Raw genomic sequence first — 17500 nt, 5'->3', positions numbered from 1 at the left:
CATTGCTTAACTAGTGAATTCCACAAAAAAATTTTACGCTAAAAACCGATATCGCATGAATCGTGAAACGATGAGTACGATATCGGTTTTTCAAGTGAAATTTACTTTGGAATTCACTAGTTTGGCAATGAATTTTTCTTGAACCGCATGAGTTTTAAAAGAAAACAAGCACACCCTCGAATGGAGGAATGGAAAAGGAAAAAAAGCCATTTCAGAGTCAACTGTCAATAGCCAGCGAATAGGAATCACGCTAAAATTAGAAGCCATAAAAATAAAAATAAAACTTTTTTAGTTCAAGGTCAAAGAAGAGTTTGACTGCATGATGTACTTTATTTGATTTAAAGCTTTTCCTTAATTAAGGGTGTGTTCGATTGACCCTATTCCAGAATAAGAATACGTGGAGTGATGATTTAAAACTGTGTGTTTGGCGTTTTGAAGCAACAAGAATAATAAAGATATGTTTAAAATATCATTTTAGTGGGTGTTTGGCAATTTTAACGTGAATCTCCGTAAAAGCAAAGGATTTCTAACTTGTTGCATGTATTCCTATTCCGGAATACGGTCAATCGAACGCGCCCTAAATATACCACACAACTTCAGACGATAATTATAATGTGGTAAGGACTCGGTGATATGAAAACCTTTTGAGCAATTTTGAGTGAGAGTAACAAACTGAATTAATTTTTCTTTTACATGTCATACCAACCTTGTCAGGTGAAGCGGCATTATTATCTAGTTATCAAGCATTGCCTGTTTGTTTTTCCCTTTAATCTACTTTTGCCCTTATACCACAGAGTATTGACTAGTCACCTTCGAGGTACGAGAATGCAACTCCTAATCTGTCAGTCTTTGCGGGTCAACATTTTTATAACCCTGCACAAAACTGATAAAAGGCCAAGCAAAACAACTTTCGGATTTACATGTACATGGTTTGACTTAAACGTTTTTCTATTAATGTCATCGCTTAATCGTCCATTAGCCAATCTATCACAGTGAGTCCTCTTTTTCGATAAATTTAATCAAAAACATAAGTTCAGTAGCATTAAGTAACTAGATGTAGTGAGTGGAACAAATCAGAAAGCGGTGACTCACGAAAGTCATCATTACTGATTAATTAAAATCATATCGAGCTAACATCAACTGAAAATAATATTAATGGGAACTGTCAATAGCAACCAAAGAGATATTTTGTGTAATTTTTATCCTTTGTCGGGATACATGACATGTCCACCCATAGGAAGTCACCTATTTCTGTAACAAAACCTCACAAACCTCGTTTATTTTTTATACTTAGTTATTTATTTCTATTTAGAGTTCCGTGTTTTAAGATTTGAGGTAAATTTTCGCCGTTCTATCTTGTAGGATTTGAGTACATTTCCCGCGGTTCCGGCGTTCCAAGATTCCTGCTTTTAGGGTCGCCTAAAATTGAGCACAAATTTGACTATTGGGGAAAGATTAGATGCAAAAATTAAAGTGCCTGTGTGTGCACTTAACTCGGAGGGTGTGGAAAATAATATCTAGGTAAGCACTGAAACACGATGTACATGTAGTACGTAAAAATCTTATAAACATTCCTTGAAAACTCATTGAATACTCCTGGAAAATCCAGCACGAAGCCTGATCTGATTATAGGCTTCAAGATTCCTAAGAGCCTTGTTAAAATGTTTCGTCTGTAATAACTAGTCTCCAAAACGAGATAGGATAGAAGATTCGTAGCCTCCACAGGTGGTAGACAATCCGGTTCCAAATGTTTTTTTTCAGGAGTAAGTAACACGGGATCAATCACAATCGCTGCATTTTTTTCCACGTAGCGCTTTTTGACTGGCTGGTCCAGCTTCTTAGCGTATTCAGAAAGAAGTCCAGAAGATGTTAAGCTTCGACATTTTCACCCGATTTGGCTTCACGTACCGAATAATCCATTTTACAAAGGCTTTATTTGGAGACATAGAATTATTTATGCAGCCAGCTGTGATACACCAATAGGGCGACCGGAAGTTACGTGACGTCACATGAAAATGATCTGAACAGCGTTGAGCGGTCGATAGGTTTACATGTGTAAACTGAATGATGAAGCTAGTTGTGTGCGAAATTGCAAGTCCTTACGTCTATTCCAAGGTATGAAATGCAAGTTTACAAGTAAGTTTTTTGTGGCCGAGGACTGAGCCCCATACAGTATTGTTTTAGGGGCTATTTCCGATAAGTTGGTAAGACCAACCATGTTAGTTATCTTATCATGGTTATCTGTAGTCTTAGTTTTTGGATTAAGTCTTCATATTTTTCAGCATGATTCGTCACTGTATTGTTGAAGCATATTTTATAATATTTTAAACTATATGGATAGTAGACCTTCAGGAGATAGATAGAAGACCTTCAGCAAACACTTCTTAGGATAATTTTCTCTATTGTTTTTCTAAGACCATCCAGTCATCAACTTGCTGAAAAAATGAATTAAATTGAATTTACTTCTCAACCCATTTCCCACACCCCCATATATTTTAATAGCATGATTCGCACGAACCATTCATCCTCCCCTCCCCTGCCCCCCCCCCCCAACTGCTTCCTGTTCGCCTATAAGTATATCGAAAGCAGTCTCCTAAGCTCTGATTACCCCTAGTTTTTAGTTGCTTAATTTAACTCACATAAGGCGTGACGACTGGAAAAGAAAATTACAACTTTCTGTTTTCCTAATCGATCTCGTGACTTTTCCCGGACTAAAAATTGTGAGTGTATTAACAGAGTTAACCATTTTGATTTTAAGTGTGAAAGAATGACTTTCAAGTCTGTTTGACGTCAATAAGGCATGTATTATATTCGTATGATATTAGGTAAGAATCACAAAATATCCTTTACCCTTAAAACTCCAAAAACAACAGAGACGCATTTTGTCCTTTGCTGGCTACTTACCGGTAAGTTATTCCTTCAAACAATCGATACTCAAAGACAAACAATGCTATGAGATAATCTTATGTTGAATTCCTTTTTGTCCCAGGAACAGATCCTGTTCAATCCCTCTTGATCACTGTGGAAACTGATTGAATTTTCTACCTCGAAAAATTCAAATTTCAAGCCCTGAGTAGCGGACGCTAAACAAGGTATGGAATGTGTTAGTTGCGTTTCTACACGGTACGAATGTAATTCATCAGAACACATTACATTTCATTTGAATGCTTCACATTTCACCGATGTATAAATTGAAGTAAAATATATGTGAAGTCAAGCTTTTTTCGCCGTGCTTAAAAGGAAACCTGACACTGGTTGAATTCATAAATTGAGCAAGCAGTCCTTCGCATGACCATCGAGAAGTAATTACAAAGCTGTACTTAGGGTGCGTTCAAGTGACCATAATCCGGAATCAGAATACGTAGAGTGATGATTTGAAACGGTATGTTTTGACGTTTTAAAGCAACAAGGATAGTAAAGATATGTTTAAAACAGCATTTTAGAAGGTGTTTTACAATTTTAATGTGAATCTCCGTAAAAACGAAGCATTTCTAACTCCTATTCCATGTATTCCTATTCCAGAATAGGGTCAATCAAACACACCCTTAGAATGCAAAGGTACTACTTTCAAGCGATGAACCAATCCTTTGTCTTAACAATAAAATGGGAAGTTTGAGATCTAATGTTTTCTCGGTAATAATTGAGTGATGATAAACCAATATTTTTAGTCGTATTAGAGGAGCTCCGGCGGCCAGAAGGGCTGCCAAGTGGAGCAACGATGGTGACCACAGTCATATGAACAGGTACATGTAGGAATCATGAGTTGCTTTTCTCATGGTAAGCATGACTAGCGATATTGCTCATGGGCACGTCCGACGACCTCTTACAATAATAATTCTATCTTAATAATAATAATCATAATAATCATCATCATCATCATCAGTATGCCCAACATGGCGGCCATACTCCTGCTACTCAAGCTAGTTGACAGCATACATCTTTGATGTATTGGACAGCAAAGATATGGTGAATTGACACCTGTGAAAACAAGGTATCCGCTCACCACTATCACTTGACTATATCGCGGGCTCAAGGGTAGAGCTCGTGGAAGGCAGTTACTTTTTAAAGTTGATCGCTGGCCAGGTACTGGTTTTGATTGGATCACAGGCTCAAGCCAGGTTAGCCTAAGTGAAAATGACGCTTACTTATCGTGCGCTTTCTGTGGCTTGATGCAGCTACACGGCCATGCATCATGAACTAAAGCTCATCACAGTCGACTCTTGTTGTGTTTAGGTGGAAAACGGTTTGGGAAACATTTTTCCTGCACTTTTCGCTGGGTTTAATCCAAAACAGGTTTGACATATTTATATAGCTGTGGTAGCTACTGGTGGCTATATGCAGTTATTGCAGTCAAGCACTTTGGAGGGATGTCACGAGGAAAGAGACTAAATTAAATACAGTGACATACAACGGGACAAAGGGAAAAGGTGAAGAAATTTGAGAAATTTGAGTGAAGAAAGCCTCAAAAGAAGACGAGGAAAAAGAAGAAGAAAAAATTGCCATGAAGAACACTGTAAAGCTGAGAGAAATAGAGCGAGGGAAAAAATACTTATTTACAACGGTTAGCTTTCAGGTATTGTTTTCCTTCTTAATACATGCATCGCTGCCTCACATATTTTGTAAAACACTAAAAAAACAAAGATGGCCTGAAAACGTTTGCAATTCCTTGTTGACGGAGATTCTGACATATTTTAACAATCCCACACCACGTCGCCATTGAAGCCTACAGCAGACATCATTGGCGAGTTTTCCTTGTGATCAGGGAAAAAATTGTCTATTTCGTCAAACACATAATCAAACTCTGGACACTGGCTCTGGTTGCTTATTTTAGAAGTGAAGTGCTGGTTTGCATGTGACGTTATGGTGGCCATGTTGGATGGCAAGAACAAGAACGTGTATTCTGATGAAAAGTAAATTAAACCTTATTACTATGCAAATTCTGCTAAAAGAAATTGCACTGTATTGCCATCCAACATGGCTGCCTTGTCACATGGGTGAAAACCAAGAATTCATGATTACTGTGGAGGCTTTTTTCGATTTGTAGGCTTTTTATGTGAAATGGATGTCCAGCCGTGAGCTGCTTTGTTTGACTGTGGAATTGCGGTCAAGTAAGCAAATTGCTACGGTTTAGCTTGAATTTTTAATTGGTAATTTTGGTGGTGTATCTAAACTGAAGAGAGAAGGTGTAAACATTACCACTCAAAACCGAAAATGTTGTGAAAGAATGTTTTGCATGTATAATTTCAATTTTAGTTGTTGATTACAATTGTTGGTTATGGTTTGCGAGGCTTCTTTGTTTACTGCTGTCAGCTCAGAGTGGTTTGATCAGTGTAAACTGTATACACTAATGACAATTAATTTTGTACTTTATGCAGAGGCATAATTATTTCCATAAACACTACATTATTTCCTAAGGTTAGAAATGGGACCCGTGAACTACGGATATCAGTTTTCCAGCATTTTCATTGGCTCGCTGGACACAGGCTTTCAGTTCATATAACTGCTGTACATACCTAATGTGGTCAAGGAACGCATCAGCAATAAAGGAAGCTGAAAATATTTTTGCAGCTCTGATTATAAAAGGCCGACAAAAGCCGTTTTGGACCAGAATAGATGGAGGCGGAAAGCTATACAGTAGTCGACAATACTACTGCCTGCTGGATATAAAATGATTGTAACCAACTTGGTGCTACGCACCTCGTTGGTCATCTATCACTTCATATCCAGCGCGCCCTCATAGAATTATTTATTGTTTAACATTGCTGTTGTAGTATTGTTCCTTTCCGCTTCGATTTATTGTCATGAATGATTGATGAGTATTCAGTTTTAAGTAAAGTGTACACAACATAGGTTATACGATTCAGGGTTTGTTCGTAACATTAGAAAAGCGCACATGACCTTTTTTTGTTGCAATTCCTTTTGGTAGCCCTTTGTTACATAACACGTTGCAACTAACTGCTATCAGGTGCTCAAGTTTAATATTGCTCACAAAAACATTGAATAGATTATGACCTCCTAGAGGCGATAATGGAAGGTACATGTAATGAAAGTTAAATATATAGAGTTAAGAAGTTAAGAGAACTTTGTAGAATCCTTCAATATTAAGGAAGCTTCATAGACGTAATCACATTTTACTAACCATCTCTGTAAGCGAATCTTAGTGTGTTTTCTTCAGTGTCTTTCTATTAGTGTTAAATTCGGTTTGTCCTGCCTCAATTAGCATTTTTTAAAATAGGGAAACAATCTCTTAATCACAGTTTAAGAATGCATAATATTTTCACGAAACTGTAAAAACAGCAAAAATGAAGTTTCACTTTTGCCATTTGCCATGAAGATCATGCTCAATTAGGTCTATTTTACCCTTTCTCTTTTTTATTGCTAATCGTTCATCTTGCCATTGTACCAACCAATATAATTATGGATGTTCTTGATTAATGTGGGTGGCTCAGCCCGCTCTTACTGAACTACCAAACCGTTGCTATAGACCTCTTCAAATAGTCATTTCTCCTGCCCCTTAAACTCTACTGTTATCCTTTTTTGCCAAGTATGTTCTATTTAAGCAATAGAGGATATTTTCTGTGTTTACATAGCCTCATCTAAACACGAGGGGAAGCTGGGAGATTCGAGATAGTTAAGCAAACCTTGGACTGCATCTTGCTTTTGCATAACTGTTTTGAATTCTTCCAACTCCCCCTGATGTTTAGATGAAGATGTATGTAAAGTCGGAAAAAAGTCCTCTGTTTTCATAAAATATTTCTCAAAAATAATTCAAGAAATTACGGAAAATGCTTTTAGATTGAAACAAATTTTCTTAATACATGCCTTATAATATTTCCGACCAGCTAATCAAAACACACGTCGGACAACACATAACCAAATTATCAATATATTCGTTTTGATGTCACAGCGGTGTTTATGTTGTAGTTCAATTTTGACCTCTGGTCTAATTTTTTTCTGAATTAGTGCAGAATTTTTAAACCAGTGCAGACTTTTTTTCTACTGGTCCAGAATTTTTGAACCAGTCCATTTTTTTTTTCAAACCAGTTTATTTTTTTTTTATAACACCCATTTCAACAGACATGTAGTTGGACATCTTTCTGTAATTAAGTGGAACTTTTTGTGGAGTATGCATAAAATACAGTAGAGAAATCATAAGATTATTATGGTAGATTGTCTCTGACGCTCTCAAAGACCAAGAAATAATTTTAGTGATTAGGGTCAAATGCTTGGTGATTTGGTTTAAGCACTTTCAACGGTTTGCATTCATAAAATGTAAGGTTAGGGACACTGCCCAAAGTTTAGGAATTAGGGTCAAGCTTTCAATTTAGTGATTAGGTTGTGCACTGTCTTATTTGAAACAGTTAGGATTGCAGGGGATGTATGACAACTGCAGAGGTCACATACTGCAGACTGTCTACAAATAGCGCGGATAAAAAGTACATTGCATTTAAGTCTAAGCACCCATTTGATTAGCACTGATAAACAGTATATATTTAAGTCTACATGTAAGCACCCATTTTAAATGTCAGTCTGGATTAGTCTGCAGTCTGCATTATTTTGTCAGACACTGCATTCTGGGTAAGGTATTAAGGGATCAAAGGGTGCAGGGATGGTGCAGTGGTGAGAGCAGTCTCATCCCACCAATGTCGCCCGTGTTCGATTCCCGGATCTGGCATTATATGTGGGTTGAATTTGTTGGTTCTCTACTTTGCATCAAGGGGTAACTTTCTCCGGGTACTCCGGTTTCCCTTCTCCTCAAAAACCAACATTTGACTTGATTTGTGTTAATTGTTAATTTCAGTTTACAGTGTCCCCAATTAGTGCTCCAGCACTAGAACCACAAGACACTTAAATAAAGTTCCTTTCCTTTCCTTTCCTTTCCTTTTGCACACATTGTAGTAATTGAAGTAACTTATTTCAAGTATTTAGTCTAAAACAACCGTTGTGTTGGTCATTGGGTTAAGGATATTGGGTCATGGTTATTGAAAGTAAAGCGTTCTTTCACGTGTAGGGTAAAGGGGTTACCAATAGATTGTAAAGAAGCTGTGGTGGTGTGTCTGTGGGAAAGTGAAATAAAGAAAAGGGTTTATCAAGTGAGTTGATGTGGTAAATAATTGACCACTCTAAAGAAATTTGAAAGCTGACATTTTCAGCATTAGTCCTTCCTCAGAGCTAAACCCTTTACTGTCTTTCACATAGTAGGACTAGATTTTGTAACAAAAAAACAGTGATGTTCTTTTAATGATTCATTCCGCAATACATTGACTTGTTTAATATAAGATTTATAAATATTGGTCTCTCAGATTTTCAGTTAACAAGAGCAGTATACAGGGTGGGGTAGAATAGAGGTAATGGAGAAGATCAGGGAGGGGTAGGAGAAGTAGAACGCAAGGAAGGAATATCACATTCTTTTTTAGACCCCCAAAAAACCAAACCCCTGTTTTTTAAGTACACCCCCAAAAAAGGAAAATCCCTTTTTTAGAAAATTGATAAAAATAAACCAGTTTAAAAAAGGCTGCCTGTTTGTTTCCTAAGAGTTTTGAGATAAGTAATTTTCACTGAAACACACGACAGAGGACTGGGACTAGTTGCACATGTGCCTTGTGATTGAAGTGATGCCACATTTCCAATGAAAAGTTAGTTCAAAGAACCATCTATGCAACTTTTTTGTAGGGCTCTTGACTAAAAAGATTCCTTAGCAACCATTGTCTTTCTGTAGTTAAAAGCCACCCCCCTCCCCCCCTTAACGATTGTAGGTAATCCTCTTTCTCTCGGCTGTTTATACTAGGAGACTCAGAGAGGAAGAACAAGAGCACACTGTCAGTGGGAGTCTGTGCTGAGGTGATAGGGTAATCCTAACCAATTTTGAAACAATTCCATTGGACTTGTTTTTGTGATGACAGACTATCAGTATTACTTTCTATCAACCTCTATTTCAATCAATGCAAGCCCTTCTACATTTCTGGGAGGACATAGTAATGCACTTTCTGGTTTTAAGCCTCTATCCAATGAATATAATTATGGGGAGGGAAAGATCTCGTTTGTGCATTATACGTATTACTTCCCACTTTTCGGAGTTATGGCGCACTTGTCATTTAGATGCCCAGGATACATCAGATTCTACATCATTACTCCGTTGGTTCAGATGCTTTTTGACTGACCGCAAACAACACGTTGTCTTTCAAGGAACTGACTCATCTCAGTCTTGCGTAATGTCGGGGGTCCCATAGGGCACGATCTTAGGCCTAATTTAATTATTTTGTTCCTAAATTATGCTCGTGATCGCTTATCAGCACAGATAAGCATAAATTAAGAACAAAATAATTAAATTAGGCCTAAAATCGTGCCCTGTGGGACCCCCGACATTACGCAAGACTGAGGTGAGTCAGTTCCTTGAAAGACAACGTGTTGTTTGCGGTCAGTCAAAAAGCATCTGAACCAACGGAGTACTCAGGACCTTCGTGGGGGACAAAGGGTCAGGGATGCTTCTCGGAAATTTTGAATTAAACCCCTAAAGGAGACCAATCTGGGTTAGGCCCAAGTTTTTTGTTACCCCTAAGAGAGACAAAATTTAAAACATATTAGCGGAGCTCAGTGCGCGGAGCACCACCGTTAAGAAAATGTGGTAACCCATCGATGCAAGAAATTTTGGTATGATAGTCATGACGACATCGATTCAAGTCAAGCATGGGAGGGATATAAACTTAAAGCTGAGTGTTTATTTTTAATTTGTTTAGAGCTTCTTTTTTCTCTGTGTTGCAATTTTTGGCATATCTTCAAAAGCTCTGATAAGGTTGCATGATACCTGAAGGACCTTTGACTAGAACAGAAACAAAAGGAGAGAGAAAGAGAACGACAACAAAAAAAAACAGAATACCAGTAATAGCTCAAACTTGGTGGAAGATGTTACTCCACAAAGTTTTTCTTTCGGCACTAAACCGTTTGTTATTTTTACGGATGCATATTTTAAAAAAGTGGTTTAATGGTTTTTTTCCTTTGTTCAGGAATGAACCTCGAATTGTTATTGTCAACTGGAATGAAATAACAATTATCTGTACTCTTTTGGACATACGGTAAAGAAATAGTAACTGTTGATTTCTTTGTTTTGCTCTAATATGCAAGCGAATAAGTGCTTTTTTTAATCCGTTTGCCCAACTGTTTTTCAATCTGCCTCGACAGTGACAAGAAAATTGTGCGCTTGTGTTATGAACACGTAATCGCAATGAGTTCTCGTAAAATTAGGGAGAAATATCCCTAGCTTTTGTTTTCAGAAGTTTGTTTAAAGCACCTAAAGGTACTTTATTGGAGCAGATCTTGTTTTAAGTTTCATTGTTCTTTCTTAGTTGCATTGCCGTATTTTGCCGATTCTTGTTTCAGGACAAGCTGGCGTGTTTCAGTGAAATACATCAAAATGTGAATGATCTCATTTTCAGAGATAATGTGGAATAAAGAACATCAGTAAAACTCCATTTTGACCTTGAACTGACAAAGTTTCCTGACCGGCGGCTTCTAATGTTAGCGTGATTCCTATTTGCTAGCTGGCTATTGACAGTTGACTCCGAAGTAGCTTTTTTCTTTTCCATTTGCTCGCTGAGGGTGTCCTTGTTTTCTTAATTAAATTACTTAAATCCGAACTTTACACCCCTAACCGAGATGACATCCTTGCCCCTTTCATATGCGGGTCCGCCATCCCTGACTTCAACTTGTGTTCAACTCATAGTTCATGGCTTTTTTAAGGAATTTTAACTTTTAGCCATAGAATGCTCAAATATTATTAATTTAGTATGAAAATGATGAGGAAGAGGATGATATTCAGATCACAGTGACAACTACCAGATGTGGGAGGAGGGCTATTCACTATTTTTTTTGAATAGTTAATTGAGTTTTATTTAAGTTGTATTAAAACTGTTTCTGTGGTTGAGGGCGGGTCATCTTATTTCATGTGCAGACTCAAAGGGGGGCCACATTATGTTATGCAGTGGCAAGAACAGGCCCACGGGAAATTATGTATTGAAAAATTAAAATACACCAGGCCAACCCACCCCACCCCAGCACCCCCCCCCCCCCCCATAATAAATGACCACAATCTTGGACAGAATAAAAAGGAACAGCAAACCCCCATCCCCCCCCCCCCAAAGCAATGATGAAGCCGCGAAAAAACCAAAACGCGCCATTTTTCCATCCTTGATTTGTGGGGAGGGGGGTTACAAACTTTCCATCTATTTTGTCCAAGATTGCAATCTTGGACAGAATAAAAAGGAACAGCAAACCCCCATCCCCCCCAAAGCAATGATGAAGCCGCGCAAAAGCCAAAAAACGCCATTTTCCCATCCTTGATTTGGGGGGGAGGGAGGTTACAAATTTCCCATCTATTTTGTCCAAGATTGCAATCTTTGACAGAATAAAAAGGAACAGCAAACCCCCATCCCCCCCAAAGCAATGATGAAGCCGCGCAAAAGCCAAAACGCGCCATTTTCCCATCCTTGATTTGTGGGGGAGGGGGGTTACAAATTTCCCATCTATTTTGTTTAAGATTGCAGTCCCTTAGGTTTTCTGTTTTGTGATCATAGTTTTATTATTAACAGATTCAGTTTGGTGATTTATAGAGAACAAGTGGTAACCAATGTGTTGGTTTACCTTTCTCCGATTTGAGAGCTGCTCAAAAATAGTGTGCGACAATGCCCTCCCTGTTTTGTTACAGCAGTTGTTTTTGTAGATAGTTAAAACGTTTTACTATTCTTTTGTCAACGTTATTTTAGGTTTTTTGTAGAATGTATTTAACGAAACCTACAGATTTCTCTAGTTGCATGATATTAATCCCCTTTTTCTTGTCAGGTGCTGGCATTGGTACTCCGACGAGCATTGCCAGATTGTACCTTACAATCTCAAGTTACTCAAGGTAAGCGCTTCGGAGCCAGTGGCCCAACACGCCAGAGCTTATCCCCGGTTTACGTAGCATGAAGCGACTCAGAGTATTTCTACTCCTCCCTGGTTGGGATGCTAGTACATCGCAGGGTTACTCAAACTATTGTTAAATTGTTTAGTTTGCTGATTGTGTATTTTATTTCTCCATATTTGCCTTGTAGCATTTGGTAGAGTTTTACACAAAATTTATTAGGAATTTAACTATGATTGGATTGCATGCCATTTATTGGTTGATTCTTGATTTTCTCGTCTTTGTATGGCAGCATCTTTTATTAATAATTAGTTTTTTCACCACATTGCCAGTCAGTTTACGTTCGATTATCATCTATTAAATCATCGTCAATCACGACTGGTTTCCGTGATACCTGACTTTAATCGATTAGTAAATCAATTCCCTTACGCTAAGTTCTCGCCACAACAGTTGTTTTGCATGTGACAGTTTGACCCTTCAACAGTTGCTGTGAGCCCGGGCTGCTTCAGTATCTCTCACTTGTTAGCTGTCCTCGCTCATGTTAGTATATGTATGGTATGACAAGATATCATATCTCCAAGTGGCCATGTGATATTCTTTCTATTACATAGATATTGATGAAATGTTCAGATTAAAAGCAACGTGTTTTAATCATTTTCAAAATAGTGAAAAAGTTGTCACCAAATGCTAAAACGCGCAGTAAACATGAAACAAGGTATGAAAGTTATGAAAAACAATCATGATCATGCCAAATTGTGCAAAAAAATGTTAATGTAGTAGAGAAGAACTGTATTACAGCACAAGAGTATCTTACAATGAAGGGGAAGCTCGCGTTTTATTGGATAATCATGTTCGTTATCATGACGACACCCATACCCTTACATATGGAACATAAAAATGATGTGTTCACTGCGCGCGGTCAATATATGACTTTTTTGTAAGAAGGAAAATCCTAGTCTTTCATGAGAATAAAGCGTTTTTGAGCATCCTTTCTTCACCCAGCCATAGATGCATGTATAAAGGGGTTAAGGATGGCATATTTGAGCCATGCATGGGGCCTGTATGTGGAAGTTTGAGAAAATTCACCTTTATTTTAAAGGACGAGGTGGGAATAGGTATAGAGACAGTTTAGAAAGCTAAATTCAGTGAGAGAAATCCTCACTTTTTATTGCTGTCCTTGGCTTACTGCAAAAAAGTCGTATTTATTGCGAACGCAAGCGACGCGGTAAATATTCAAACAAAAGGTCTGGAACGAGTGTAGAAACGGCGAGGGAGAATGGGGAGAGCCGCGAGAAAATACGACCGTCCGCTATGCATATATTAAATTCGTTCAAAATTATCCGTTCTTCCAGCAACGGGAAATTTCCATTGGTTTAATTCTGACGCAGCCTGTCATCAAATGTCAATCACACTTCATCAAAAAGATATAGACGCCGTATCAGTTTCACAGTAAAACAGTAAACTCGCGGGAAAATGGACGACGTGGACTTGGTATGAAGAATGCTCGCCTCCCAATAAGCAGTGTTCTCCACAAGTCACAAGTTTTAATATTTTTAGGTTTATTTAACACAATCTCGCTTGATACAGTCTCAATCACTAGTGTTGTCAATCACTGTCGAAAACCCCACGCTATTGAAATACTATAAATTTGCATTCACGCCTGGATCACTTCGGAATTTCTGGTGTCTGTCACATTCTCTAATTGATCTGTTTTTCATAAAACCCTAAAGATTTAGGAAACGAAACCGACAATTACTTAAGTTCACGCAATCAACGACTATAATTTTCAGTCTCCAACATTGGATGCGCTTGCGAACGATTTAGGATTTGTTTTGAAATCGGAGCAAAAGGAAGCTGTGGAATCGCCTCTCAAAGGAAGAGATTTTTTTGGTGCGCTGCCAACGGGCTTTGGAAAAAGCCTGATATTTCAGCTGTTTGTTTTGGCGAAAAACAGAGCCTCCAGCTCGTCAAATGCATCTTCAGTCGAACGCCTGACAATTATTGTCATTTGTCCGCTCAAAAGCCTTATAGAAGAGCAGATAACATCGAATGCGTTTAGCCTTTCTGCCGCTGAACTAAAATTTCGAAACTGCGTTTTAAAACAACAACCGCACAATCTGCAACTGTCAGACGCTGTTGCTTCTTTTGGTTTTCTTTCTCTGCGCGAAGCGGGTTTTTTTCGGCGTTGTTTGACTCATTGAACAGAAAAAACAAACGCCTTTCCTTTCCAAAACACCACTGAATCGAACGTACGAAACTTCGCGCCTTCCGAAGAGCGAAGAGAAAACGACTGAACATGACAACTCAACTAATTTCCCGCGAAAGTAAGGCATACAGGTTGTGTTTTTGACTAAAGTTAAAGTCGGAAAAGTCCGGAAGTTCAGTGAAAACAGCTTGTCCTAAGTTAATTGAGTTAAAAATGCAAGCTGTTTTCACATGAAAAAACAAGGGATTATCTCGCCTTTATGACAGGAAATTCCTGCAGAGTTATACTACCTCGCGAGATGGTATAACTTGTCCTGGTAAATGCCGCAGCCAATCACATTGCCGGTAGTGACAGATGCCTGCCAAATCTTGAACTGCCAAATATTTTCCAGCCGCTCGCACTCGCGTCGTGGTTCACTTTGGTTTTGAAAACAGGCAGATGAATTCACTAGTGATACCTTCCCATTCCGATTTACAATTCCTCCGGCCTAATTAGATCCCTCAGTTCCTCGGCCAGGACCTTACCGATTTCATGGTGGCGGTATGCAGAACCCGCAGTACCCGCTTTAGTGATTGCTCTAAACATGTTAACTCAATTTCATGCTGATTGAACTTCTTTTTTCTTGAATGAATCTTTCCTCATTCGAGGCTCTCAGCGACTCGATAACTGGAACGCATAATTTAGTGGTAAGAGAGTAAAAGCTCTCTTTACAGGCATTACGAAGATTTTTTTCCAGAAACTGAGTTTGAATAGACTGGATGAGTTACACTTCTTATAGTTAACCGAGAGCACAGAAGTGTTTTTGGTCAGATATATAAAAGCTTCCCAGTTGACTTAATAAATTTTCAATAACGGCGGGCTCATGTTAGCCTTAGTGCTTGGATTTAGTGCTTGCTTCACAATTTTAGACTATAATTATGAATAAAGGTCTGGAAACTCTGATAATTTAGATGCTGCACGGTGAGGATACTATAATCCATATGAAAACGTTTTGAAGACTTGTCCTTGACTAACGCAGACTGAAAGTGGTTTACTGAAAGCATTTTACTCTTTAATCCACGCTTGCCCTTAATACCACAGAAAATGGACCAGATTTTGGCTTCTCTAACTGCTCGATTGCTGTTTATCTGCAGCATGTTATGCATCTCATAACGCGTTACGCTTGGGGAAGAAAATTATAACTTCCTGTTTTCCTAATTTATCTCGTGATTTTTCCCAGACCATAAGTTAATTGTGGGTGTAACGGAGTAGGCAATCATTGAAGTGACTTAAAGTTTGGGAAAGGTTTAGGTTTCAAGTATGTTCAAAACTCATGTATGTATTCTATCCATATGGTATTATGCATTTAAGAGTTACAAAGCATCGTTTACTGTTTTAGCGCCAAAGAACAGAGGAGATGCTTTTTGTCCTTTGCAATTGCAGGCTTCTCATTCAATTTAACTTATTCTTTCACACAGTTCATCCGCAAACATTTTAATGACTTTTGCGTTTAAAATTTATGTTGTATTCCTTTTTGTCTCAAGAACAGATCCTGTGCAATCCTTCTAGATCGCTGGATGTACGGATGAAAATTTCTACCTTGAAAAAGGTTTAAAACAGAAAGGTGCACGCGAAACAAGGTATGGGATTTTTGAGTTACGAATGTGATTCGTCAGCACATAATTCACTTCGTTTCGATGATTCAGTTTTCACCAATATCAATAGAAATAAAGAGAATTTGTCGTTTCAAAGGGAAGCCGACCTTGAAAACCAGTCGAGCAGTCATCAGAGTAGTCCGCATAATTCGAGTGGAACCCAAATATGATGCGTCTGACTTAACAAGAAATATGTAGTATTCCAATATTCTCTGTGAGTTTAATGATGATGCAGGGATATTCTAGTAAATACTATCCCTTTTCGCATCGATTTATTATAAGGATAACATGGTGAAGTGTAAGTGTAGCCAATTCAGTGTCTCTTCATGGTATTATTGTAAACATACACAATCATTCAACTCTTAGAATCAAGTAAGTAACAAATTGCAAAAGTAGTCAGGGAGGCAGCCGGACTCATTCCTCTAATTCGCAACTGAAATTTTTGTAACTTTAATACGTACACGAACTCTGAACTTTTGTCTTCTTTCCTTTACATTTGATAAGGTTTTACCGAAACGTCATCATAGTTTAAATTTAATCGTTAATATTTCTTGAAAAATGTTTTGCAAAATTGATTCTTGTAAGAAAATGTTTTTGTCTCATAAAAGATTACTAGTTGACTCATCATTGCGACCATAGTCCTTATTCGCTTGTACATTTTGTTTTCCCAATACAGATCATGTGATACTACTCAGGAGACTTGGTGCGTTTTCCTGTTCATTAAAAAGGGTGTATGGAAGCAGGAATATGTCTGCATGCACTCTTTTTAATGAATAAAACGGAGGAACAAATTTCCTGAGTGTCGTCATATGATCTGAATTGGGAAAACAAGATTTACAAGCGAATAAGGTCTGAAGACCAATTCGGCTTTGAACCCAATTCAAACCCTTTGAGAATAAACTGTTTTGTTCCAAGTATGTCCATATCATTTAAATGTGAACGATACATTATCATGCAAATGCAAAACACAAAGATTTGCCGTTGGGTACAACATTGAGTCAGCCGAATCGGTCTTTTAATGGTGGGATCATTTCAGCACGAAGCCGGACCTCCTTGCTTGCTTTAATGTCAGGGTTTGTGATCGATGTCACTTTTAGCCAAGTGAAAACAAATACTTACCGGTATCTTGATTTTGAAATTAGAAGGAATCAGTGAACGTGATTGAGCTTTCGCTGAATGCTTAAAGAGGGCAATCGATTTAAACCTCTTTCATGCGATATAGCTTGATTAAATATGCCGCACTACTTCAGACGATAATTATAATGAAGGTCTAGGAAATCTGATAATCTTGAAGCTTGTAAGGACTTGTCTCTGTGATTCATATGAAAGGCTTTTGAGCAATTTTGCGTGAGACTTACGAACTGAATTAATTCTCTTTTTAAATATCACATACCAACCTTGTTACACGAACCGGTATTATTATCTAGTTATCAAGCACTGCCTGTTTGCTTTTTCTCTTTAATCTACTTTTGCCCGTTTACCATAGAGTATTGACTAGTTTTTAGTTGCTTAATGTATTTCACATAAGGCGTGACGACTGGGAAAGAAAATTACAACTTCCTGTTTTCATAATTGATCTCGTGACTTTTCCCAAACTAAAAGTTGTGGGTGTATTAACAGAGTTAACCATTGAAGTAATTTTAAGTTTTGGAAGAATGACTTTTTAGTCTGTTTGAACTCAATAAGGCACGTATTGTATCTTTATCATATTAGGTAAGAATCACAAAACATCGTTTGCGGTTAAAACTCCAATAACAGCGTAGA

At 37.9% G+C, this 17500-nt stretch overlaps 1 protein-coding gene across 2 annotated transcripts in view; it reads left to right on the top strand.

Annotated features, from left to right (window-relative positions):
• The first annotated feature begins 8786 nt into the window (after nucleotides 1-8786).
• LOC138029104 (protein NLRC3-like) overlaps nucleotides 8787-17500 on the top strand; it is a 45622-nt gene continuing 36908 nt past the window's right edge. The window contains exons 1-3 of one of the 2 annotated variants that reach the window (XM_068876808.1): nucleotides 8787-8841; nucleotides 10005-10073; nucleotides 15631-15721. The gene's annotated coding sequence lies outside the window, so the exon portion shown is untranslated. Of the gene's footprint in view, nucleotides 8842-10004; nucleotides 10074-15630; nucleotides 15722-16815; nucleotides 17450-17500 lie in introns of those variants that run through there. The other variant, XM_068876809.1, reaches the window with a different exon arrangement.

Source organism: Montipora capricornis, chromosome 13, assembly GCF_036669925.1.
Source record: "Montipora capricornis isolate CH-2021 chromosome 13, ASM3666992v2, whole genome shotgun sequence".
Taxonomy (NCBI): domain Eukaryota; kingdom Metazoa; phylum Cnidaria; class Anthozoa; order Scleractinia; family Acroporidae; genus Montipora; species Montipora capricornis.
Note: the sequence above shows the minus strand (reverse complement) of the source record. Positions and strands in the feature narration are given on the sequence as shown.